The sequence below is a fragment of the Nicotiana tabacum genome, unplaced genomic scaffold (genome assembly GCF_000715075.1).
Source record: "Nicotiana tabacum cultivar K326 unplaced genomic scaffold, ASM71507v2 Un00376, whole genome shotgun sequence".
NCBI classification, from domain to species: Eukaryota; Viridiplantae; Streptophyta; class Magnoliopsida; order Solanales; family Solanaceae; genus Nicotiana; species Nicotiana tabacum.
In genome coordinates, this window is record NW_027438613.1 from 14,976 (window position 1) to 29,873 (window position 14,898).

General features: G+C 36.4%; 1 non-coding gene across 1 annotated transcript; it reads left to right on the forward strand.

The window, feature by feature from the left end:
* The first annotated feature begins 1,928 nt into the window (after positions 1–1,928).
* On the forward strand, positions 1,929–2,124 carry LOC142179117 (U2 spliceosomal RNA). The gene has a single exon (XR_012707219.1). It is a non-coding gene; the product is annotated as a U2 spliceosomal RNA (small nuclear RNA).
* Positions 2,125–14,898: the final 12,774 nt, after the last annotated feature.

The following is a 14,898-nucleotide window of genomic DNA, read 5'->3' on the forward strand; positions in this document are numbered from 1 at the left end:
TTGATCAAACCAACTTTAATCTCTTTGTTCTACTTCAAACAAAACACTGTAGTCTGCTTTAGATTCCTTATGTAACAAAGAAGAGAAGATAGAGAGAAAATAACACTGGTGAGGCATTATATTAATTATAGAGAGAAGAACGAGTGACATAAGTTGTTGGTGTATAACAATATCAACACATCTGTACTAAGATTCTTAAGCTTCCATCAACATGTTCTTCATATTTATAATAATTTAATATAGAAATGCTCATTTGTTTAGTTTTTTGCACACAATAATATATCAGAAACTTCTGATGCTTCCTCTCCCTTCTATCTTCTCTAATGGAAAATTTATTATTTCTGCATTAAGTAATCTTGACATGATATAAGAATGGTTACGCTTCTTTTTTCTCTGTTTATTAGTTTTTGAAGATTGAGAGTTGATCCATGTATGGTTACAAACTTGCAAGATTTTTCCTTAAAATTATAAAGTTTAAAGTTATATACTTAGTAAAATAAAAGGTTCGAGCCTTTGACATTTGCTCTTCAAATTCTTTACCTTTTTATTTTTTAACTTAAAAGTTGCAAAACAAAATATGCCACTAACCGGCTTCCTTACGGAGCCATGACCACCACACAAAATTACACTGGATGGATCTTTTTAAAATCATTGTTTATATTTTGATCTCGTTAAGAAATGTTTTGGGAAAATAGCCTTGCACCAAAATTTTAAAGCACTAGGAAATCTGATCATCACGAGAATTTTCAAGCACAATGCTGAAAAATTCCGGTAATAAAATTTGTGGTAAAATTCTGATGATCACCATAATTGTTGCGTACTTTAAAATTCTACCCAACGTGCTATAAAATTCGGGCGCTTAAAAAAAATCCTACTAGCATACTTTAAAATTCTAGCAGGGGCTTTTTTTCTCAAAACATCTATTGTCTGAGTCAAAAAATCAATAATGACACAAAAGTATCATATCTATGTCATTCGCTTAGCACCAGGGATAGTGGTTGGCCCAAAACCTGGTCCACTAGACCGGCCCACTAAGGGAGCCCGACCAACTTGATTGCAGGGGTAGAGTTAGAAACCAAAATAGGGCTTCGGCCGAACCCAACAACCATAGTTCAATTTTATATTTGTCTTAAGAAAATTTATTTAGTATGTATAAATTATTAATTTAGAACTCAAATTTAAAAAGTCTAGAATCTAAAAAATATAAGTTTTCAATTCTGATTCCGCCTCTGCATATATATATATATATGCAAGCCTAGCTAGGTAAAACCTATATATATATATATATGCAAGCCTAGCTAGGTAAAACCTACGAAATTTTTTGTCGTTGTTGCGGCGAAGGGATTGGATTAAAGTTTTTTGAAATAATTTAAAGTTTACACTGTCACGTGTATACTAGTGTCTTCAATCATTCTCAGTTCTGCACGTTACTGAACTTTTGTTTTCTTTCAAAAGTATAAGGGGAAGAGATATGCATACTATTGAATGACTTATAAAAGCACGGTTAATCAGAAATTCACTGCAAAAACAATAAAAATGAAAAACGAAATTATTAGGCAGGTAAGGCTGTTTGTGCTCAGACAGATACTTGTTTTAAATGTTGCAACCGTAAGAACTGTAACCTATGCATTTAATGTTCTTCTGTTTGAGGTTTTGCCCCAAAAAAGTCTTTTGAAATGCTATTAGCCAGTGTAGTTTGAGTTTATTTGTAATTTGTAAGAGTTTCAACGTTGGAGCAAATTGGGTAAACTAAACATAAAGACTTACATGACCAGTTAAAAGATTTGGCCGTAACTATAAGAAAAGGCTTTCAGTTTTTTATGAAAGGAACTTTATCTGGTCTTCCTATTTTATTCCCACATCGAGGGTGAGAAAAGAAGAAGCAGAAGCATCAGGTATAAATTAAGCGACTCGAGAAGAAGAAAAGCATACCTTTCTCGGCCTTTTGGCTAAGATCAAGTGTAGTATCTGTTCTTATCAGTTTAATATCTGATATGTGAGTCATCGATTCACACGATATTAACTCAATTTTTTAAAGGGGAGAGTCTACCACGGTAGCTTGCTATCGGGGCTTTCACGTGTCGCCTTGGCGTTGCACTATTGCCTTGGCCTGGCACGCCCTACCAATTCTAGTGCAATATTGTCTTTAAAATTAGGGACAACGGGCTGTAATCTCAACAACATTTAATGATAGTAAGAAAAAGTGATGAATTCTTTTAAGCCAACACTAGTGATTGTAGCTTCAACCGAAACAAGTATCCTTTTTGCATATAATTTTGCATTTATTTTTACGAAAAAAAGTATTGGAAACGTTTTACATTCCAAATGAATACTACACATTGAATTCATACGTAATGGAGTGAGAAGAAGAGGAAGAGGAACAATAATTAAGAAAAATATATAAAGGGGAATGAATTTTCCACCATTTAATATTAGCATTACATATGTATCACTACTCCTATTAAATATTTTCAGTTTCAGTTCTCTAACTTTATATTCAAAACATAGATTACAAGAAGGAAGAACGAATAGTAAGAAATTCCTTGGCTAAATATCGTTTTTAAATGTTGTTTGTGTCTAAAAGAATAATGAGTACAATTGTACGTTACTAATTAAATAAAGAGATACAGTTAATGAATTTTATTTGATATAAATAATTCAGGGAAAAGAAGGCCAAGTAATGAAAGAAGAAATAAATATATTTCCAGATTATGAGTTCGAGAGGTGCATAGAGTCTTCATTTTTGTCATCCCTGTAAATGCTTACCCCTAAAGATTCACTACCGCATATCTTGAGATATAGAATTTGTCAACGGAGCGCTTTGGCCATATGAAAATGCAAGAAATAAATCTCTTACTATTTTGCAGTGCCGGGCATAAAGCACTACATATTTCGACACGAATAAAAAATTTAGATCAAAGATAATGGTCGTTTTTTTTTTTTGCAATATTTTTATTTTTTGAATTTAATTGACCGACCAAAGTTGGTCGATAATTTCCGACCAACTTTGGTCGGTATTCCTTTCCGACACCTAAAATACCGTCCACACGTAAATGGTCGCGTTTTGGTCGGTTATTGGCCATTACCGATCAACTTTGGTCGGTTCTTTTGGTCGGTTTTTACCAGATTTCTAGTAGTGAAATTTCAAGTTGTTCATCATGTATATAAGCATCTTATTAGAAGAATCACCCATATTATTATTTGCGACTTTATCAATCCAAGGACTGTGTTAGCTGTTTGATCGAGAAATATAATCTCAGGTTAAACTGTTAAATTTAATAATGAAGGGTTAAACCTAGTTAAGGATAATAACTTTAGATATTAAGCACAAGGATCCACGATGTGAGAGACAGAGTTTGCATATGATTAATGACAATAAATATGCAATTTCCTTACCACTAGAACATCAAATGAGACATATCTAGCAATAAATGTTAATAAATGACATTTATGTAAATAAGGAGAATGATTCACCCGATAATAAGTGGACAAAGAGAATATTCTGCCTGACAACGGTGAATGATAGATAAATCCAAGATTTGTATGAACAATCCTTGGATCTGATGGAAACGTGGGGAATAATATGAACGAGAATCTTTATAAAAAGGTAGTGCCTCTTTCAAAGAGAGTCGTCTTCTCAAAAAGTGTTCTCATCAAATGAGAATTATCCCTCACTCCCCTTATCTCTTTTTTCTATTTATATGGAACATGTCCAGTCAACCCTAAAAGGACAAGTACAAAGAATATTCAATGAAATATTCTCTTAAATATCTTGTTACAAAAACTAGCCGTTAGTACTGTTCTTGATACTTGACCTCGACCATTATCGACTGCCTGGCCACGAGCTCCACTGTTTACTAGTGAACCTCGGCCACATCATTTTCCGTAACACCACTTCATGCTAGATTCCCTTGGGGCAAACTATGACCTATACAGTTAGTCCCTCCGCTTATTGAGGTCGACCCTGGACGACCTCGATGAGCGGACTCTGTTAGTTATGGTTGAGAAGTTTGGGCGAGCAGGTCGAGTAGTAGTGTTTTAGATGAGGTGGCATTGTGGCCTTCCGTGAGCCGCAACCTAGGGTCATGTCGATTCAGAGTGACATCATATCATCATGCGTCATCATTACGCATTTTCTCAATACCTCGCGTCATTTCCCGTGCCTCTGCCGTTTCGATTCTTGAGCTGTGTAATGACGGTTTGCTTTCTCGATATTGATGCCTGAATTCTTATAAATAGGGATACATAATCCTTTGCCTTATTCTTCGCAATTTAAATATTGGATCTCCATTCCTTCTTCTTCATTTTTCGTTCTGAATCCTTGCCCTCTTGATCTTACTGCCGTAGTTTGCTTTCACTGATTCTAGCGGCTTCTGCTACCCTTGACTCTTCTGTGTTTACACCTCTTTTATTCGTAAACAAAGATGATTAACGTGTCTTCTAGTTCTGGGAGGGTACCTGACCCTGTTTTCTTGGCACTCGCACTCAGTAGGTACCTGCGCTCACTAGGGGTGTATAGAGACTCCGGAGGGACTCATTCAGCCCAAGCGCTATAATCTGCACAGACAACTCACGTGTTGCACGGACAACTCACGTGCTATTGTATCAATATTTGTATCCGCACGGACAACTCACGTGCTATAATAAGCCAATCTGGCCTGCTGCGGCGTGCAACCCGATCCCATAATAAAGAAGTAAATAAAACCAATATGGCCTGCTGCGACGTGTAGCCCGATCCTATAATTATCCTTACAATCAGGCCCTCGGCCTCACTCAGTCATCAGTCTCTCCAGTATCTCTCTCATGGGCTCACAATGTCATGAAAATAGCTCGAAAATGATGATATGATGTATCAATAAATAACAACAGAGACTGAGATATGATATGTAATGAAATGAATATGACTGAGTATAAATTTTCAATTTAAACCAAATAATTCACAGCAATATGACCTTTGTGGGTCTCAATAATACTGGCACATAGCCTCAACATGATTTTTAATATGATTCTCAGCTCAATTTCTTTAACACATAAAACTGCATGGAAAATGCCAAGATTATTTGACTACAAAATTCCACAAAATAATTATGTCACAATTTCTATGTGCACGCCCACACGCCCGTCACCTAGCATGTTCGTCACCTCCAAACAATTCACATAATACGTATATTCAGGGTTCATACCCTTAACTCCAAGATTAGAAGAGTTACTTACCTCGAACAAGATGAATCCAATGTCGAGCAAGCTAAGCAATGCTCCAGAAATCCCATTCTGCACGTATCAACTTCTGAACGGCTCGAATCTAGCCACAATTAACCCGATTCAGTCAATACCAATTATTGTAATTAATTCCATAAGGAAATATTAATTTCCAATAAAAATTCGAAATTAACTCAAAAATCGCTCGTGGAGCCCATGTCTCGGAACCCGACAAAAGTTACAAAATCCGACAACCCATCCAATTACAAGTTCAACCATACAAATCGTTTATAGAAAATCTAAATTGTTTGAACAAAAATTAAATAAACAACCTTTTACATGATAAAGTCTTTAACAATCTAACATCAATCTTTAAAAGATACCACATGTGCTATTTTGTTCGTCAGTTTCCAAGAGAAATACATTCCATGAAAACTTATCGTTAGTACTCAAATATGTATACTCTTGTCAATACGTAAGTTTTGATAAAAACTTATAATATTTACCTTGAATGTCATTTTGCCAACAAGATTTAAAATAAAATTTTATAAAACGGCATGACACTACATATGCAACATAATTCTAGTACATGGAGACATCCAGATTTGTTTGTCCCCACAAACACGAAAGCATATTTGCAAATAACTTTAGTATTAACTCAAAACATATTTTTAGAGAAAGTCCCTCAAGTAGAGTAAGTTTTAATCAACTTACCCCCTTTCGCTTTATTAACATTCACAAGCTTTCAATCATCCTCCATCATTTCAATGTTGATTAAAATGCTCAACATCACCAACAAGTCGTTATCTACAATTAGATATACTAATTACATCAAAATATGACCTAAGATATTGATCAATATCCATATACGGCTCATAAGATGGCTACAAGCCTCCAACAACTCAATTCGCCAAATAGTTTTACATGCTAGACTATTCAACTTCATTCATATGTTTTTATACACATTCGAAGTCATTAATGATATTGCATCAATTGTCCATTGCCACCAAGTTACTATTCATCGCCTTCCATAATCAACACTTGCAAAATATACAATTCGGGTGATTACTTAGTTGATCACTTCCATCTTTTGCTAACAAATAAGTCCATAGGTTCATTGTATTCATAAATTTTATCGCCAAGATTACCATTCATCTTCTCTTTTATTTTCTCAAAAGTGCTATTCATGGCATGAACTAGAGTTTTATAATCCAATCTGTTAACCATTAAAACTTGTAACAAATGCTTCAAATACTTCTAACTACTCATAATAAACGAGTTTGAAGCATTGAAATTACCTCTACTAACTCAATCTTGAAAAATCACAACTTTGGTGATTTTAGTGTTCTTGATGATTTGATGATGAAATCTAGCATTTGGATCCAAGAATGATGTTAGAACTCATGTATATTGAGTAAGAATCTACCTAAAACAACATGAACACTTACCTTAGTTGATTGGACTTGATTTCATCTCAAAATCGCCCCTTCACCTCAAGAATCCTAATCCCCAAATACTCAAAATACTCTCCTCCCCCGACCTTGTATTTATAGGCCCAGATTTCTAGGTTTCGAATGCGGCCTCGGATGCTTTGCATCCTCAGTTCACTCCTCTTTGAAGCTCAGATGCTGACCAGGATGCTATGGCAGCATTTTCCGAGGTGATACATAAACTAAAACAATTAACTATTGATCACTAGAAGACAAGAGTGGAGCAACACTGAAATATCAATACGAGAAATAAGGGTCGTGACATGATAGGTGCAAGATAGCTATTTGGGACCCAACTCTAGTTCAATTCACTCTAATGTTCTAATGATTCTCACGAATTTAGTCGATGATTAGTTCAAACGTGTAGTCAAGACTTCTCTCTCGATTAAATCTTAACTTTACGAGGTGAATTAATATAAGCACCGTGAAAATATGCAAGCATGCATTTATGGATTAGTGTTCCGGAAAAAGGCTCTCGAATACTCTCTTAACTTGATTTAATCAACAATTCAACAAGCTCTTTCGATTACTTAAGAGAATCACTGAAATAAACCAAATAAAATAATGCATGATAATGACCACAATATTCCTCTTTCGATTAAATAAACTGGTGAATAAAGTTGCAAACAATTCAAAACTCCATAAACGAATAAAGAACTAGAGTTAAAGTCCTCAAATAGCAATCAAAACACCATATCCGTCAAACCCTAAGGGAAACTACTCCACAATCATGGAGCTAGTCATCACAAATATAATTAAAGAGTAAGAAAACATCAATCTAACATTACAATCCAAATTCCCGTATTGAATTGATGGAAAGATGATGAAATCTTGTGTCTTGTAGCCTCCAATGCTCTCCAAAAGCTTCCAAGGTCAAAGTCCTCTAAAATTCTTGTTTTGATGTATTTATACCATGTAGGGGCCCGGACGAAACTATCCTTTCCAAGCCGAAGTGGGAAAATTTGGTGAGAAAATACACTGTCGCGGCGCTCCAGACAGCGCACCATGCGCCGCATTAGTGGAAAAGTTCAGAGACCTATTTTATTACTATGCAGGAATTTTGCATTAGCCACCCGCGCCCCTCCGTGCATGGCGCGGCGCGGCACGGCACGGTAGTGCATTATTCTTAGAGTAATCATTTTTTCTCACTTTTTGACATCCATACTTGGTCCTCCAGCCCCGAACGTGATCCTGACTTAATATCTTGGGCTTCTACTCAGACTTCAAAGCTTCAAATCATCCATTTTAGCTTCAAACTTGCTTCTTCACTCTAAATCATATCCTACACAACATAACACACACGTAATAAGTACACAGTACTAACAGTTAGGCTCAAATACAATAAAAGTATAGTAATTAGAGTGTAAAATGTAGCTAAAACACGAGTTCCTAGCCTACCATCAGTCACTTTCACAATTGGTCGCGACTGGTGAGAATATCTATTTCCTTTTGTATATACACTTTTCAGAAAGAATTGAGTAAAAGACATTGTCATCTATGAAGTGTGAATTATGATTTTATATTTTACAGGAAAAATTATCCCGGAGCATAAAAGCGAAGCACATAGATTATGAAATATGGATTGAACACTGACAGGATAATTTGTCTTATTCAATTCTTTGGGACGTTTCATGAAACCAAAGATGAAAAAAGCGCCAGTTTTAATGCCTTTAATTTTTTCCGAACAGTTGCGCCCATTGACAAGTAGTAATTGTTGCTAACACATCAGAAATATAAGTGTAACGACCCGACTTGTCGTTTTAAGAATTAACGCCCCGTTCAATGACTTAAGATCTCGAGCAGCTTCGTAATATGTATTATGACCTGCGTGTGTGGTCAAGTTTGATTTTCGGAAGATTTAGAATTAAATTGAAAGAACAATTCCTATTTAGAAACTTAAATAAAAAAAGTTGACCGGAGAGTTAACTTTTGAGCAAACGACCCCGGAATAAAAATTTTATGATGTCAATAGCTTTGTATGGTGATGTCGGACTTAGGCGTATGTTCGGATTTGGATTTGGAAGTCCATAGGACAATTCGGCGTATTTTGGCGAAAGTTGGAAAATGGAAGATTTTTGAAAAGTCCGACCGAAGGTTGAATTTTTTATAACGAGGTCGGATTTCGATTCCGGAAATTTGAATAGCTCCATTTCATCATTTATGACTTGTGTGCAAAATTTGAAGTCATTCCGGATTGATTTGATACGTTTCAGCGCAAAATATAAAAGTTGGAAGAGTTTAAAATTCATAATTCGATTCGATGCGCGATTCGTAATTTCGGCATTGTTTTGACGTGGTTTAAAGTCTCGACTAAATTTGTATTGTATTTTGGGACATGTTGGTATATTTGGTTAAAGTCTCGAGCGACTCGGGTGGATTTAAGAAGGTTAACAGATCAATTCGAACTTGAAAAAAAGCTGCTGGGATTTCTGGGCAGCAGCATGAACAGTGATCGCAGAAGCGTGAACAGTGCCCGCAGAAGCGTGAACAGTACTCGCAGAAGCGGAGGCAGCGCATAAGCGTGAAAATTGCCCGTAAAAGCGTGAATAGTATCCGCAGAAGCGTGAACGGTGCTCGCAGAAGCGGAACTTGGCAGAAACATAGGGACCAAAAATTAGTCACTTTGCCATTTCGTTTTGGAATTTTTGGAGCTCGGTTCTTGGGCGATTTTGAGTATTTCTTCACGATTTCAACTCAAGTAAGTGTTCTATATCCTAAAGTGATTATATTTCATGAATCCATAGTTATATTCATCGTCTAATTCAGATTTAAATGGAGGAAAACCAAAATTTAAGACTTAGAGGTCGAGTTGTTATTGGAATTCGATAAAATTGGTATGGGTGTTCGGATTTCGTAAAAATTATGCCGGGTTCCGAGAGGCGGGCCCCGCATTGACTTTTGTTGACTTTTTGGAATAAAATTTTAAGTCGACGTATTATTATCCTAAATTATTTTCGATGATTTTAATGAAGTTGTATAATTAATTTGGATAGATTTGAGCTGTCAGGAGGTCAATTCAAGCAAGAAGGTGATTTTGAAAAATCGGTATAACTTCAAAAAGGTAAGTATCTTGCTTAACCTCAAGTGAGGGAATTACCCTTAGGTATCGAGTCTTATGTGCCATTTGTGAAATGTGAAAAGTCATGTACGCGAGGTGACGAGTACGTACTCGGGCTTATATGCGCAAATTTTATTGGGTTAAAGTCTTAGGCATTAGTGTGTAGTAAATTGGATAATCGTTGGCATTTATTAAACCATCTATTTGCCATGCCTAAATCCTTGTTTGTTGAATTTGTTTTTATATGACAATTTAATGTGATTGTTATTTGAATATTTATGTAATTCCGTGAGTTTGTTGGTTTGATATTTCTTGGAATTTAATCTCATTATGGATTTTTTCTCTGCAAATAATTAATTAAATGAGCTTAAGAAGAAGTGTTTATATAATTATTGAGAATTTGGATTAATGAAGGTGTTGCCCTATGCTGAGGAATTTCTATCTATGTTGATTATTTTTTGGGGTCTTATACACATTGTGTGGAGCATTCGCCTATTTGTTTTGAAATTAATTGATTTGTTGTATTCTTTGGAATTGGTTGTGGCCATTGGGCAAATTGTGATATGAATTGATTTTGTTATGTTGCCGTGATAATTTTTCGTATACATTGTTGTATTGTGTGGGTTGTTATTTTGAGGATATAAGGGTGGCATTCCACTGTTGATATTATGTGGGTATAAGGGTGGCATTTCACTGTTATTATGTGTGTTGGGATATTGTCCGGGCGGAGTGATAATGGTGGCTATAAGAGTGATAAGGGTGGCTATAGGAGAAATAAGAGTGGCTATAAGAGCGATAAGGGTAGCTATTGATATTGTCATAGCGGAGGGATAATGGAGGTTATTATAGGAGTGATAAGGGTGGCTATAGGAGAGATAAGAGTGGCTATTGTCAGGGATGATATGTGATAATGTGGAGTTATTGTGTTGGTGAATTTCATGTGATGTTGTGATTTTCCTTGTGTTTATTTTTATACCTTGAGCAATTTGTCTTGTTGTTGGTAAATTGATAACAATATGATTTATGTTGAAATTGGGAGCCCGTGGTTATTACCAGGCGGATTATAAAATGAAATGTGGGCACGAGGTGCCGTGAGTAAATAATGATGATATTGGCACGTGAATTGTCTGTGCAGTTAAGATATGAAATGCGGGCACGAAGTTCCGGAGAAAATATGATGGTTTTATTATTGGCACGTGAACTGTCCGTGCATATGTGATATGAAAAATGGGCACGAGGTGCCGGAGAAATATGATGATTTAATTATGGGTACGAAGTACCGTGAAAATATGAAAGTGGACTAAGACCCGTATTGACGAAAAAAATATGAAAAGGGCTGAGACCCGTATTTTTATGATTATGAAATGGGGTGTTACATGGTGACTTTTTATTGAAAGAATTATATTCAAAATATTTATTTGGAAGGATTTTTATTCAAAAAGTATTAATTGAAAGATATTTATTTGAAAAAATTATATTTGGAAGAGATTTATTGAAAGAATTATATTTGAAAGATACCTATTTGAGGAAATTATGTTTGAAAGATATTTATGGAAAGAATTATATTTGAAAGATATTTATTTGAGGAAATTATATTTGAAAGAGAATTATTTGGAAAAATTATATGTGAAAGATATTTATTTGAAGGACTTGATTTAATTGGGTGTACTTGTATTTATTATTTGTTGAGCGATATTAATGGTGTTCTTGTTGCCCTATTGTACATATCACTGGTTAATAGCCTTTTAGACTAACTTCGACAAAATCACCTTCAACAATGATGATGTTACATTGGCCGCTTTCACAATTGATCTGAGAATATCTATTTCCTTATGTATATACACTTTTCAGAAAGAATCACTACTAGAAATTCGCTAAAAACGACCAAAAATATCGATCAACGTTAGTCGGTTATGGCAAATTACCGACCAAAATACGACCATTACGGTGTGGACGGTGTTTTGATGGTCGGAATGGCTTACCGACCAAAGTTGGTCGGAAATTACCGACCAACTTTGGTCGGTATATTAAAACGACCATCTGACAAGTTTAATTACTTACCGACCAACTTTGGTCGGAAACATATTTTATTAATTTAATTTTACCGACCAAAGTTGGTCGGTTTAACTAAATTATATTTTTTTATTAATTATTAAAATTAAAAAAAACCGACCAACTTTGGTCGGTAATTGAAAATATATATTTTTTAAAACTAATTAAAATTAAACATTACCGACCAACTATGGTCGGTAATCTCAACAATGCAAGCAAAATACCGACCAAAGTTGGACGGTAGTCTTGAATTCTGGGAATTCAATGTTCATTAACCTACCAACTTTGGTCGGTATTTTGGAATAATTTTTTATTTATTTATTAAAAACCGACCAACTTTGGTCGGTTTTTTTGGGTTTAATTTTGGCATAAAATGCCTGTTTTGGCAGCTAAACCACCTGCCAGCATACCAATACAACAACACAACAACAACAAAAACATAACAACAACAACAACACAACAACAACAACACAACAACAACAACAACAACAACACAACAACAACAACCGAAATATTCAATAAATACTTTAAAACTAACAAATTAAAGTTCAATTGAACATAAAAATCCAAAACCAAGTTAAAACTAATTACAACTAGTTCAAAACTGGTTCTATTTGTCTAGTTCAAAGTATATAAAAGTCAAGGGGTGTTTTCTACAACATCATCATCACCGTCTGATGAACTTTCATCTACAAGACGATATAGAGAACGGTCTTATGGAGGACGGGAAGCACGATCACGGGGAGGATGGGAGGAACAATCACGAGCAGGGCGAGAGGAACGATCACGTGGAGGTCGACCCTCTGGAGATGACTCACGAGATCGGGGGAACGGAAAAGCTCCACTAGATAGGAGAGTTCTAATCTGAGCTTGTATGCCAAGGAATTGAGCATCTCTAAGCCTTTCTCTTTCCTTGGCCGCTTCTAGCTCTGATGTGAGCTTTGTCACTGTCTCCTGCATAGCGGAGAGGCTCTCCCTATTAAGTTGCTCGCCTTGCGAGGAAGTCCCTATTCCTCGCATCCACACTTATAGCGATGGAAGTTTTTAGTAGGAAGCCCGTATACCTTCCCCCATTTTGGACCGCCAACAGACTCCAACTATATTCTTTCAGCATCCTCGTCCGAAGGTTGGGTTGGCTCACCCGATTCACCAGCTGGATGACTACGGATGAATTCCTCCACGTTACTTTGGTAGCGACCCTATATTATTTTAAATTAAATCAGTATTTCAAGTTTTTAAAAAAAGTAAATTATAATACTTAAATAAAATTGAAAGCTTACATATGTAGTCGAGGCCCGGTCCTCGACCCACCTATCTTGATCCCCCTCTTTCTTCTTCTTCACAACATGTGTCTCCTTGAATAGCTCATCATGACTCATTGGACGCCCATACTTCTTTTCCTGAAAACAAATTAATTTAGTTAATAAACAGAATAGATATACTTAGAAAAGTAAAATAATTTAAGCAATTACGTACCAATCTTCTTTTTATTGTTCCTAGGCTGATCGCACCTCCAGTGTGCAAAGAGCCTCTTTTCTCGGATGCGCGAGCTTTCTTTCCTTTTTCGCTCCTCTCTAAGAACTCTACGGTAAGCCATTGCCTTTGCAAATCATTCCACAAATTCTCAAGTAACCAGCCAGGCCTCTTGTTCTTCTTTCTAGCATCCGAGAAAGCATCCGCCAATCTCTTGCGAGCTTTATGATGAAAATTTGTAGCCACTTCCGCGCTATAGCGATCTTCCCATACACACTTGTTCTGTATTTTAAAAGTTAAATATTAGATGGAAACATCATAAATATAAATTATTAAACTGTTTAAAAGAATATTTATACCTTAAATTGATTGAAAATTTGTTCCTTCAGTGAGAATGGGCAATCAGTCCAAGTCGCATAAGGGCCATCATAAAGCTTTCTGATGGCATTGGTGATTATCCTCGTAGTCTTATTACCCGGCCTGAACCTGCAATTTAACAATAAAAACACATTAATATCTTAGTAAAAATGTTACAAATCAATAGACACAAAAATAATGAATAACACTTACCCATCACCCTCAGGGACTATGATGATCCTGCCATATCGATCATAATGCACTACCTCGTCATCACCATCCGAAGCATGTGTATCAGAGGCATGTAAAGACGGTGTAGGCGGGTCAGAGCTAATGCCTCCCAGGCGAAGGCCTGCAATAGATGGAGTCGATGATGGAGATGGTTGTGATCCCTGTGACTGCGACATAGCTGGATGCGACCCAAGTGGATGTGATACTGATGGCTGTGACCCGAGAGGCTGTGACCCGAGTGGCTGTGACCCGAGTGGCTGTGACATGGGTGGATGCGATCCATGTGGCTGTGATATGTAGGGATGTGATCCATGTGGATGTGATGCAGATTGCTGTGACGCAGCTGGACTGTATGTCGGACGTATAGTCCTGTGGCCCTGTGATGGAAGACTGGGTGTCTGAATGAAGGTGTACGGCTCGTGATGCTGTGGCAGCTCAGTATAGTCGTGTGGTGGAGGATAAGACATAGGCATCTCTGAAAAGGGTGGACAAGAGGGAGTATTATTTTCTACCCTCCTCTTTCCCTTCCTACCCTTTTCTCGACCCCGAGAACTAGTAGGGTCATTGTTACCTTGACCCTTGCCTGCCATCTGCATAATATAATACACATTTAGATTGAAACATATAAGAAACTAGCTATAAAACGAGAGTGCTTTAAAAAACCAACTTTTTAATCCTCATCGACGTATTGTTCCCCGTCCGAGAATTCTTCGTCCTCACTTGTTTGAGCTTCATCAGTTGATTCTTCGTCCTCATTTTCTATAATTGTTACTTCATTTATATCAACTTCTTCCAATATGCGTTCAGGATGTTCCAAATCATTTTCTAACTGATCGTCCACTATTTGGTGAATATTGGAGATATCGTTTTGATATGCAACATCTAACACATTCTCGACTTTCACCCTACCTACAGGCTTAGTTTTTATTACAACCCACCAATCGGACTTATTCCGCCGCAATGGATAAGGAGCATAATACACTTGCCTAACGTTATGTGCAATTATGAAAGGATCATAGCGATCATACTCCCTCGTAT